This window comes from Rhyacophila brunnea, unplaced genomic scaffold (assembly GCF_057557595.1).
Source record: "Rhyacophila brunnea isolate RB1 unplaced genomic scaffold, BYU_Rbru_1.0 scaffold_276, whole genome shotgun sequence".
Taxonomy (NCBI): domain Eukaryota; kingdom Metazoa; phylum Arthropoda; class Insecta; order Trichoptera; family Rhyacophilidae; genus Rhyacophila; species Rhyacophila brunnea.
This window is the reverse complement of record NW_028232941.1, coordinates 8,623-20,000: the sequence shown is the minus strand read 5'-3', so window position 1 is coordinate 20,000 and position 11,378 is coordinate 8,623. Positions and strand designations below refer to the sequence as shown.

General features: G+C 55.5%; 2 non-coding genes and 1 pseudogene across 2 annotated transcripts; all 3 read right to left on the bottom strand.

Moving 5' to 3' along the window:
* The window catches only part of LOC147068694 (large subunit ribosomal RNA), a 10,164-nt pseudogene extending 1,840 nt beyond the window's left edge, over positions 1-8,324 (bottom strand).
* A 394-nt stretch (positions 8,325-8,718) lies between these two features.
* Positions 8,719-8,880, bottom strand: LOC147068693 (5.8S ribosomal RNA). Its single transcript, XR_015071293.1, has one exon. It is a non-coding gene; the product is annotated as a 5.8S ribosomal RNA (ribosomal RNA).
* Positions 8,881-9,032: 152 nt separating this feature from the next.
* On the bottom strand, positions 9,033-10,976 carry LOC147068692 (small subunit ribosomal RNA). Its single transcript, XR_015071301.1, has one exon. It is a non-coding gene; the product is annotated as a small subunit ribosomal RNA (ribosomal RNA).
* Between the last annotated feature and the right edge of the window lie 402 nt (positions 10,977-11,378).

The window sequence follows — 11,378 nt, the reverse complement described above, 5'->3', positions numbered from 1 at the left end:
AAGTCTTCTCGTTTGGTGCCTGCAGAATACGTCTGGAAAAAATCGAAATGTGTGCCGTCCCTTGGAGGAAGCCGTCCACCTCGTCTGCCATGCCGCAAATGCGGTCTTGTAGACCAGCTTGCTTACAGTCACCCTGTAAGGAACGTCCTCGGATCTCTGTGGCGGCGTCAATTGAACGCCGGCGAGTGTAGTGTTGATTCCCCTCAGGAGGAGGGTAATCGATCCTCTCACTTGGACGTGCAGATCGAGGGGCAGCACCCCCGCGAGCACGGCAAGCGCGTCTGTGGAAGTTGTACGATAGGCCTTTGTGAGTGAGATCAGCGCAAGTCGCTGACCGCTCAGTAGTTCGCGTTTGACTAAGCTTAATGAGTTTACTCGGGAATGCCAGACGCTGGAGGCGTAACCGGCTATTCCCATGAAAATTGCGCCATATGCAACCTTAAGGGCTCTAGGTTTTAGTCCCCAATTGCTGCCCGCCATTCGGGCCATCTTCTGAAAGGCCAGACCGGCCTTGGAGACGGCCGTCTTGGCATGTTTAACGAAAGACAGCCTACTATCAAGAATTACACCCAGGTACGTTACGCTCTCCGAGAAACGCACTGGGGTTTGGCCAAAAACTACCCGGGGTGGCCGTTTAATAATGTTTACCCGGGAGCTGCCCTTGAGGAGGACAGCCTCCGTTTTGCTCGGGGCAAAGGTAAGCCTATTCAGTAATCCCCATTTGAGAATTTTGCCCAAGGCATCCGTGGCTACGCCCTCGAGTCCCGCCCGAGACGAGGCCTCAACGAGCAGGAGCAAGTCGTCGGCGTACGCAACGAGGGTGCAGCCCGGGGGCAGCGGCAGCGACAGAACGTCGTCAAACAGGATGTTCCACAGTAGGGGACCCAGGACAGAGCCCTGGGGGCATCCCATGGTGGTCCTCCTGCGTATGAGTCCGGGGCCGGAGTCATAGGTTATCTCCCTATTACTGAAGTAGCTTTGAACCAGGGCAAAAAGGTCCCCAGGGATCTGTCTCAGCCAAAGCTTTGCCAGTACCAGGGGCCACCACGCGTTATCAAACGCGCCCGCGATGTCGAGAAAAATCCCGGCAACGAGGTTCTTGCCAGAGTTCTCCACAGAGTCGAGTACAAAGCGTATCGCGTCCTCAGTGGACTTTCCGGGTCTGAACCCAAATTGTCTCCGCGAGATTGGACAGTTTTCCGACAGGTGGGACTCAATCCTGCTGTTAATCAATCTTTCAAGAACCTTCCCGAAGACGGGAAGGAGCGTCAGCGGTCTGTACGCTTTCGGGTCGCAAGGAGGGCGATTGCCGGCCTTCGGGATCACCGTGAGGTGACCCTTCTTCCAGCAATCAGGAAATATGCCGCTACTCATGCAGTCTATGTAGAGTTGCGTGATCTCGTGTGAAGCAAGAGACCACGCCCTTCTAGCTATTGTGCTGTCTATGCAGTCAAGCCCCGGGGCTTTGCGTGTCGGGAGGCACGCGAACAAGATTCCTAATTCTGGCATGGTAGCGGCGGCGGATCGCGGAGTGTTCAGTGGGAGCAGCGCGTGGACGCGAAGCTGCTGAAAGCGGTCGTCGTCAATGTCGAGCGACTCGTCGTCCTGCGGGACAAGAGCATCCAACAGGACGGTGGCGGACTCTTCGTAACCGCTGGTGAACGATCCGTCGGGGCGCCGCACCGCCGTCCTGATTCCGCTGGGCCGAGAGCTCAGCTTCATCACGCGGAAGGGGGGCCCCCACGGGTCATGTCCACCCATTTGGGTGACAAATTCTCTCCAGTGCTTTTTTTTGGTTTGGTTGATTACTTTTTTCAGCTTGATCCTGGCGGCTTTGTACTCGGTTGCCAACGGATGGTCCGTCGGCAAGGTATCCTTTTGTTTTTTGCGAGTCGCTTGTAAGGCCCTTCTGGCCTTTCTCATTAAGTCCCTCAGTTTAGTAAGCCTGGGTGTCCACCAGGGAGCAAGGTCCGGCGGCTTTTGGGTTGACCTTCCGATGGCACTCTCTGCCGTCCTCACCACGAGGCGTGTCAGGTCCTCCGCTGCGGCATGTGCATCCGCAGGGGGAGGGCATCTGGCCATCTTGTCGAGACCCTCATTAAATTCGCGGTCAAATCGCTCCCAGTTTGTGACCTTCTTGAAGCGCTTCGGCAGAGACTCGCCTTTGTTCAGTGCGAGTGGCACGCCACCCCTCTTGGTCGTATAGGCAAAAGTGATCAGTCGGTGGTCGCTGTCTGATGCGTCCTCGTGGACCTTCCAGTCCACGACGCAATGCAGGGCGCCTGTTGATATCAGGGTGATGTCTATGTATGATTCCCCGTTTTTTGTAGCAAATGTGGCCAGACCTTTTGGGTCGTTTACGACCGAGAGATCACATGTCGCCATGAGTTCCTCGAGGGGCGCTGGGTCATCGCGCGGCCTGGGCCCGTCGGGGGACCAGAGCCACGATTGTACGTTGACATCCGCGCCCACCAGTACTCGCTTGCCACTGCATGCGAGCAGGATTTTTTCGAGCTGCTCGACGCACTTCAAGGTGCTCTGATTAAATTTAAAGTACGAAGAGACCACCACGACGGAGTCCCCCGATCGGTCAGAGATCTCCGCCACAGCAAAGAGCTCGCTCGACAGGTGGGAGAGGCGCAGTGCCACTAGTGCGGGGTTCGCAATGAAGATGCAGGCCATGGAGCCTGGTCCGTGGTGCAGCACCTGTCCCCCGCTGAAACCCCTGTTGGTGCCCATGGGGTAAGGCTCCTGCACCAGTGCGACGTCGAGCTCCATTTCCCGCATCACCCTGGTCAGTTCCGCCGTCGTAGCTCTCCCCTTCCCCACGTTAAGTTGACCGAAGCGGATCATTTTACCGAGTAATCCGTTCGGCTGCGCTCCTGCGCCACAGCATACAGACGCGCCGGGCAGTCAGGGTCCGTTGCCGCGTGTTGATGAGGCTTCTTGTGCCTGGCACAGGCCGGGCATTTCCCGGGGGCTCTGGAGTTCGGGCAGTCGGCCTTATCGTGGCCCGTCTCGGTGCAGTGGCCGCACGTAACATGTTCCGAGGAGCAGTTTTTGGCCATGTGGCCGTATAGGTGGCATCTTGTGCATTTGACGACTCCGCAGAAGTCTTTCACTGGAAACGACTCCCAGTCCATGTATAGCCGGCCATCGCTGACAAGTGCCTCTCTGACCCTTGCCGGTACTGACAGCACCATGTGGCACCTGCCAACTCTGGGGCCAGCTCTGTGGCTCATTTTCACTTGGCGGTATTCTTCCTCAGTGAGGCCTGTGTGTTCCCTTGTGTTTGTCTCGATTGCTTCTTTTATCATGGCCTCGTTGGTGGCCACCGGGACATTGAATACTATTATTCGGGGGAGCCGTTTCCCAGCAACCTCAGCCCGCAGACCGGCCTCCCTGATGCCAGGGGCGGTAGCAAGACGCTTGGCCTCAGCGTCAGTTTTGGGGTGTATTATAACCCCGCCTCCTCGCACCATTCTAAGGCCAGTGATCTGGACATTGAGGTCCTTTGGCACGATTAGGGTTTTGACCGTCTTCCGGGTGTCCTCGGACTTCTTCGACTCCCCTGTCGGGAAGAAGAAGACGCCCGGTCTGGCCGCTGTGGTCGGCAGAATTGCCGGGTAATCCTCAAGGGGGGCCTGCCTGGCGCCGCCTCTGGTTCCTCGTCGGGCAACATCACTCCAGGTGTGGTTGTTGGCTGTGTCTTCGCGTTGTTCGACTGCAGCCTCAATGGTCTTTTGAAAGGCAGCGCGATCCTTGAGGACAGCCTTGTCAGCCTCCAGCTGGATGGCGAGCGCCCATGCCTCTTCGGTTACTTTGTTGAGCTCCCTCTGGACGGCCTCAATTAGGGTATTAGGCATCCTGTTGTCCTTTTTGATAATCTGCATGACATGGTCAATAGTGGCCGAGATTCTGGCGGCGCCGTGCTGTGACTCAGTAATCGGGTTCTCGGCCGGCTCAGGTTTGTCCCGCCGCCTGGTCCCACGTCTGGGCGTGTTGTTCTCGTTGGAGACTTCAGGGTTTGCAGGCTCGTTGCGCGAGGAGTTCTTTGCATCGTTCCTCTTGTTCTTAGGGGTAGGTTCATTGTCGTTGACCTGTGGCCCCGGGGCAGATTTTTCTTCTGCAGCTTTTTTGGCTGCTTTAGCCTCACGTTTGAGCTGTGAGCGCAGCTCGTTCCTTTCCTCTTTGGCTTCATCATTTTTTGATTGGTGTTTAGCCTCATGTTTAGTTTTGGCCGCTGCTGCAGCAGCAGCTCGTGCAACGCTTTTGGCGTTGGCAGCACTGGTGGTCGCGTGCTCGGTCTCCACAGACGTTAGTATCACTTTGGGTATAGTACGCCCCTTGCTTTTGTTTTTAGAGGCTTTTTTTGAAAGCTCAGTCTCGGACTCGTCCGAGGAACAAGACGCATCCCAAATGCGACCGCTCAGATGCTCGGGCGGAGCGCCCTTCGGGTCACCCATTTTAGGTGCTTTTCTTGTGTTCCCTCTGTTTTTATTCTTCTTTAAGTTTTATTTTATTTTTTATTTTTGTAAAAAAAAAAAAAAAAAAAAAAAAAAAAAAAAAAAAAAAAAAAAAAAAAAAAAAAAAAAAAAAAAATTGGGGGGGGGGGGTGGGGTGGGGGGGGGGGGGGGTAGGTAGGGGGGTGGTGGGTAGGGGGGGCGGTTGGTAGGTGGTGCGGGTCACAGTGATGTGCACAGTGTGCACTGCTGTTTCAGTGATGTGCACCGTGCCGAATTTTGGATACGGTCTCTATAGTATGCACAATGTTCGTTGTGACGTCAATTGACCACAGCGATGTGCACTTTGTCGCCTCGTTCGATTCCTTCCAGAAGCTTCTGGAACCTTCTAGAAGCTTCCACGGTAGGTAGGTAATCGGCTGGCGCCGGTCTGTCGCGTGATTGAGTCAACGGTTTTTTCCAGCCACGTGTTTGGCTGATGTAATCCGGAAATTCACTATGGAGATTGGGTTTTTTGGCCCGCAAATCCAAGTCCTTTGACCGATTCTGCTCAAACAACACCACACTGTTCAGCACACAGAAGCCGTCACTTGGTAGTTTTTTAAGTCACTTCCCTTGGGGGGGGGCCGCACAATTAATTATTTGCCGTAATGTTAGTTTTTTGCACTTTTCTCGGAAACCCTTGGGTTTTCCGAAAATATTTTTTTGCGAAACGGTAGCCGGCACACTCCCGCTCGGTAAGCATGCACTTTAGGAATTTTAGTAAACACTTTGTCGCGATGATTTATCAAAAAACTGATTTTTAGTAGTTTTTCCTTGATTACTCAGTTTTCCGGAATGGTCTCTCGGAAAACTTTGTATCCACGGGTGGGGAATCAGATTCCGCAGCGATAGAACCTTTTTTTTTGAAAATCGCAGCACTTTTCGATTTTTAAGGCAAGAATTAGCAGGAGCGCGACGTGAACGTGACTTGGCGCTGGTAAATCCAGGGCCGGACTAGTAGATAGGGACAGTGGGAATCTCGTTAATCCATTCATGCGCGTCACTAATTAGATGACGAGGCATTTGGCTACCTTAAGAGAGTCATAGTTACTCCCGCCGTTTACCCGCGCTTGCTTGAATTTCTTCACGTTGACATTCAGAGCACTGGGCAGAAATCACATTGCGTCAACACCCGCGAGGGCCATCGCAATGCTTTGTTTTAATTAGACAGTCGGATTCCCCTTGTCCGTGCCAGTTCTGAGTTGACCGTCGTCCGGCGGCCGTACAGGCGACCGAGCGCGCGCGAACACGCCGGCACCACACAGCGAGGACGATCCGAGGGGAGGCCAAGGCGAGGCGCCGGGAGACGGAGCGCCGCGAGGGCGCGAGCTTGCGCCCGCACCCCGCGCGGCAACACCCGCCCGGCTTCCACGTCTCGGCCGATGCCCTCTTCCCGACCAGGCCCGGCACGCCACGGCCCTCAGAGCCAATCCTTATCCCGAAGTTACGGATCCAACTTGCCGACTTCCCTTACCTACATTATTCTATCGGCTAGAGGCTCTTCACCTTGGAGACCTGCTGCGGATATGGGTACGAGCCGGCGCGACATCTCCGCGTATCCCTCACCTGAATTTTCAAGGTCCGAGGGGCCGATCCGGACACCGCCGCATCGGCGATGCTCTTCGCGTCCCGAGCCCTATCTCCCCGCTATAGGATTCCAGGGCGCAACGAACGCTCAGGCAGAAAAGATAACTCTCTCCGGACCTCCCGTCGGCGTCTTCAGGCCATTTTGGGTTACCCCGACGAACTCTCTTGCGAGGGAACGATTTTTAAGACGGTTCCGCAGCCGGGTTCCGGAACTGCAACCGGATTCCCTTTCGCCCGACGGGTGTTATTTTATATACAATATATATAGAACTTTACACCATCATCAACATCGGATTTCTCCTAGGGCTTAGGATCGACTAACTCGCGTGCAACGGCTGTTAACGCGAAACCCTTCTCCACATCAGCCCTCAAGGACCTCGCTTGAGTATTTGCTACTACCACCAAGATCTGCGCCGACGGAGGCTCCAGGCGGGCTCACGCCCAGACCCTTCTGCGCACACCGCCGCGGCCATCCTACTCGTCGCGGCTTCAAGACGCCCCCGCCGTGAGGCGGGTGCGCCCCGCCTGCCTGCGACGGTCGAGTATAGGCTGAACGCTACAGCGCCATCCATTTTCAGGGCTGGTTGCTTCGGCAGGTGAGTTGTTACACACTCCTTAGCGGATTCCGACTTCCATGGCCACCGTCCTGCTGTCCTGAGCGACCAACGCCTTTTATGGTTTCCGATGAGCGTTCATTGGGCGCCTTAACTCGACGTTTGGTTCATCCCACAGCGCCAGTTCTGCTTACCAAAATTGGCCCACTTGGCACTCCCATCCGAGCTCCGACTTCATCTTCGAGCAAGACGGAGATCTCACCCATTTAAAGTTTGAGAATAGGTTGAGGCCGTTTCGGCCCCAATGCCTCTAATCATTCGCTTTACCGGATGAGACTGTGTGAATGTAGCGCGCCCGCGAGGGGCGCGAACATATTTCTCGAGCGCCAGCTATCCTGAGGGAAACTTCGGATGGAACCAGCTATTAGATAGTTCGATTAGTCTTTCGCCCCTATACCCAGTTCCGACGATCGATTTGCACGTCAGAATCGCTTCGGTCCTCCATCAGGGTTTCCCCTGACTTCGACCTGACCAGGCATAGTTCACCATCTTTCGGGTCCCAGCGTGTACGCTCTCAGTGCGTCTCGATAATAACAACGGTGGCTTTTTCGAAACGCCTCGGGAATGCGGCGGGACCGCGGAAACGGTCCGCGCATCTTCCCTCCGGCGCGACCGAGGCCGCGCCTTTCACTTTCATTGCGCCTCTGGGTTTAGTGTAAAAAAATCCCAATGACTCGCGCACATGCTAGACTCCTTGGTCCGTGTTTCAAGACGGGTCCTGTGAGTGCCCAAAACAAACCCACCGCCGACCGGGACGCGTCCCGTCCGAGAGCGCGCCGCTAACCACGACGGCCGACGCGCGACACCCGCGGCGCACGAGGCGCCGGGGGCCGCACGAAGGTCGCCGCTGCGGCGCGACGGACGACCGGCCGAAGCCGGGCGGACGCGAACCTCGTTCTCTACCGTCGCGTGCGGCGGCCGTGGACGCCGCGGCTCCGCCCCTCGTCGAGGGACGGGACAACCGCACGGCGCATTCGACCGCAGCGCGACGGGTCGCGGTGTTATACTGAGGGAGAAGTGCACGCACTCCGGGGGCCCGTCGGCGAACCCGCGCCCCCCCCTGCCGGCGCACCCGCGAAGGCGCGTCGGCAGAGGGTGAGCGGCGAGACGCGGACCCCGGCGGAAGAGCGATGAATCTCCCCGTTCGCTCGTTTGAGTTCCACAGGTTTACCCCTGAACGGTTTCACGTACTCTTGAACTCTCTCTTCAAAGTTCTTTTCAACTTTCCCTCACGGTACTTGTTCGCTATCGGTCTCGTGGTAGTATTTAGCCTTAGATGGAGTCTACCACCCGCTTAGGGCTGCACTCTCAAGCAACCCGACTCTGGGGAGAGAGACCGTCGCGGCCGGCTACCGTCACCACGGGCCTGGCACCCTCTACGGGTAAACGGCCCCGTTCAAGATGAACTTGGACTGGCAGCCGTGACTAATGACCGCGCGTGTATGTATAATTCTCCTCCCGAACGCTACATTTCCCGGCGGCCCGCCGGGGCCGCAGGATTCAGCGCTGGGCTCTTCCCGTTTCGCTCGCCGCTACTCGGGGAATCCTCGTTAGTTTCTTTTCCTCCGCTTACTGATATGCTTAAGTTCGGCGGGTGATCTCTCCTGATTTGAGGTCGACAAACAGTTTGCGTGCAAAATGACGCATGCGAGCGCTCAGACTCACGCGCGGCGACGCCTTTTACGGGTTGTGTGCGTGTGTGCGCAGCGGCTTTTGCAAGTCACCGCGCTCACGCCACGTTCCAGTGCGTGCGCGCGAAGCGAGCGCCCGATGCGAGCGCACTGAGGCGCTACATTCGCACAGGGCGCGCCCGACAACAGGCGTCGATAAATATTTGACCGGACGCCCGGAAGGACGGGTGGGTGGCGGAGGCGTGCGTGTGCACGCGACCTATCCCCCCCCCCCGCCGACCTGGCGACGCCGGCAACTGCTCGCGAACAGCCACACACACACACACACAAGTGTGTGTGTGTGTTATATGACCGTTCGCAGTCTGGTGTTTCTGGTGTACGCGACCCTCAAACAGGAGTGGTCCGTCGACAAACTACGTCTTGCTCGGACCGCAATGTGCGTTCGAAATGTCGATGCTCATGTGTCCTGCAGTTCACACTCTGACGCGCATTTAGCTGCGTTCTTCATCGACCCACGAGCCGAGTGATCCGCCGTTCAGGGTAATCTAGTGATTACATATTGTTGTTGTTATATTGTTTCGTTTTCGGCATATTATATATTTCATAATGCACATGCGAGATGTGCAAAATAAATTTATATAAAAAAAAAAAATTACACGTTACGCGTACACGCGCACATGTTCGTTTCGCACAGGAAATGATCCTTCCGCAGGTTCACCTACGGAAACCTTGTTACGACTTTTACTTCCTCTAAATGATCAAATTCGGTCAAACTTTCCGGCGCGTCAGAGGCCCACGAGGAGCTTCCGCGCGCCAGTCCGAAGACCTCACCAAATCATCCATCGGTAGTAGCGACGGGCGGTGTGTACAAAGGGCAGGGACGCAATCAACGCGAGCTGGTGACTCGCTTTTACTAGGAATTCCTCGTTCATGGGGGAGAATTGCAAACCCCAATCCCTATCACGAAGGGGTTTCATCGGGTTACCCGGGCCGTTAAGCCAAGGAGGACACGCTGATCCCTTCAGTGTAGCGCGCGTGCGGCCCAGGACATCTAAGGGCATCACAGACCTGCTATTGCTCAATCTCGTGCGGCTATATATACCGCCGGTCCCTCTAAGAAGATTTTCATTGTACGCCGGTAGTGAAGACCGCGACGCGCCCGCGCCTCCGACGCAGAACGCCAAAGGACACGGACGCGCGCGGACCCTCGTGATACCGGTTGTACGTCTATTTAATAGGCTAGAGTTACGTTCGTTACCGGAATTAACCTGACAAATCGCTCCACCAACTAAGAGCGGCCATGCACCACCACCCACCGAATCGAGAAAGAGCTGTTAATCCGTCAATCCTTCCAGTGTCCGGGCCTGGTGAGTTTTCCCGTGTTGAGTCGAATTAAGCCGCAGGCTCCACTCCTGGTGGTGCCCTTCCGTCAATTCCTTTAAGTTTCAGCTTTGCAACCATACTCCCCCCGGAGCCCGAAAGCTTTGGTTTCCCGGGAGCTGCCCACCGGGTTAAAATAATGAAACTTCGGCGGATCGCTGGCTGGCATCATTTATGGTTAGAACTACAGCGGTATCTAATCGCCTTCGAACCTCTAACTTTCGTTCTTGATTAATGAAAACACCTTTGGCAAATGCTTTCGCTTTAGTCCGTCTTGCGACGATCCAAGAATTTCACCTCTAACGTCGCAATACGAATGCCCCCAGTTGTCCCTATTAATCATTACCTCTGGTATCAGAAAGCCAACAAAACAGAACCGAGGTCCTATTCTATTATTCCATGCGTACAATATTCAGGCAAAACTTAGCCCGCTTTGAGCACTCTAATTTGTTCAAAGTAAACAGCCGCGACGGCCCGCCTCGGCGAACGGCCGACCTTGCGGCCGACCGACGCCGGATGGCGAAGGACGCACCGGCGAGAAGCCCCGCAGACGTGCCTGTCGTACCGCAGTCGGTAGACCGACACCGCAGGACACAATTTCAACTACGAGCTTTTTAACCGCAACAACTTTAGTATATGCTATTGGAGCTGGAATTACCGCGGCTGCTGGCACCAGACTTGCCCTCCAATGGATCCTCGTTAAAGGATTTAAAGTGTAATCATTCCGATCACGAGGCCTCGGACGAGTCCCGTATCGTTATTTTTCGTCACTACCTCCCCGTGCCGGGAGTGGGTAATTTGCGCGCCTGCTGCCTTCCGTGGATGTGGTAGCCGTTTCTCAGGCTCCCTCTCCGGAATCGAACCCTGATTCCCCGTTACCCGTGACAACCATGGTAGTCGCATAAACTACCATCGACAGTTGATAAGGCAGACATTTGAAAGATGCGTCGCCGGTGCTAGACCGTGCGATCAGCTCAAAGTTATCTAGAGTCATCTCGAAGAGCGACGGACGACGCGAGCGCCGACCGCCGATTGGTTTTTGATCTAATAAAAGCATTCCTCACGTTCCCGTTCAGAATTACGTTTGCATGTATTAGCTCTAGAATTGCCACAGTTATCCAAGTAACTGTGTACGATCTAAGGAACCAAAACTGATATATTGAGCCATTCGCGGTTTCACCTTAATTAGGCTCATACTGAGACTTGCATGGCTTAGTCTTTGAGACAAGCATATGATTACTGGCAGGATCAACCAGGGAGCTGCTCTGCGAGGCCGCGGGCGCGCGCGCACTGGGCGCGCCGACACCCGCGATCCACACGTCACACGCGAACGCGCACCGGAGTCACCCGGCGGGCGACGCTGGCTCTCTCTTTCGATTTTTAACGTGCCGACGCACGAGATACAACGGATTGTATGCATACATACGCACAGAGCACGAGATCGTGCTCCGCGTTTCTCAATTTCCCATCGTAAAACGTGCACACCGAAAACGCACGCCGTCGGCGCGGTAAACGGAGCGACGGAGGCTGAAACGCCGTCCGCCGTCACTCGACAGGATGATTCTGCTAGCGCGGAACTCCAGAGTGATGCGATCGCATAGGCCGCGGCGACGAAATATAATCGCACGCCGGGTGAGTGTCTCGTCTCGCAAATGTACCGC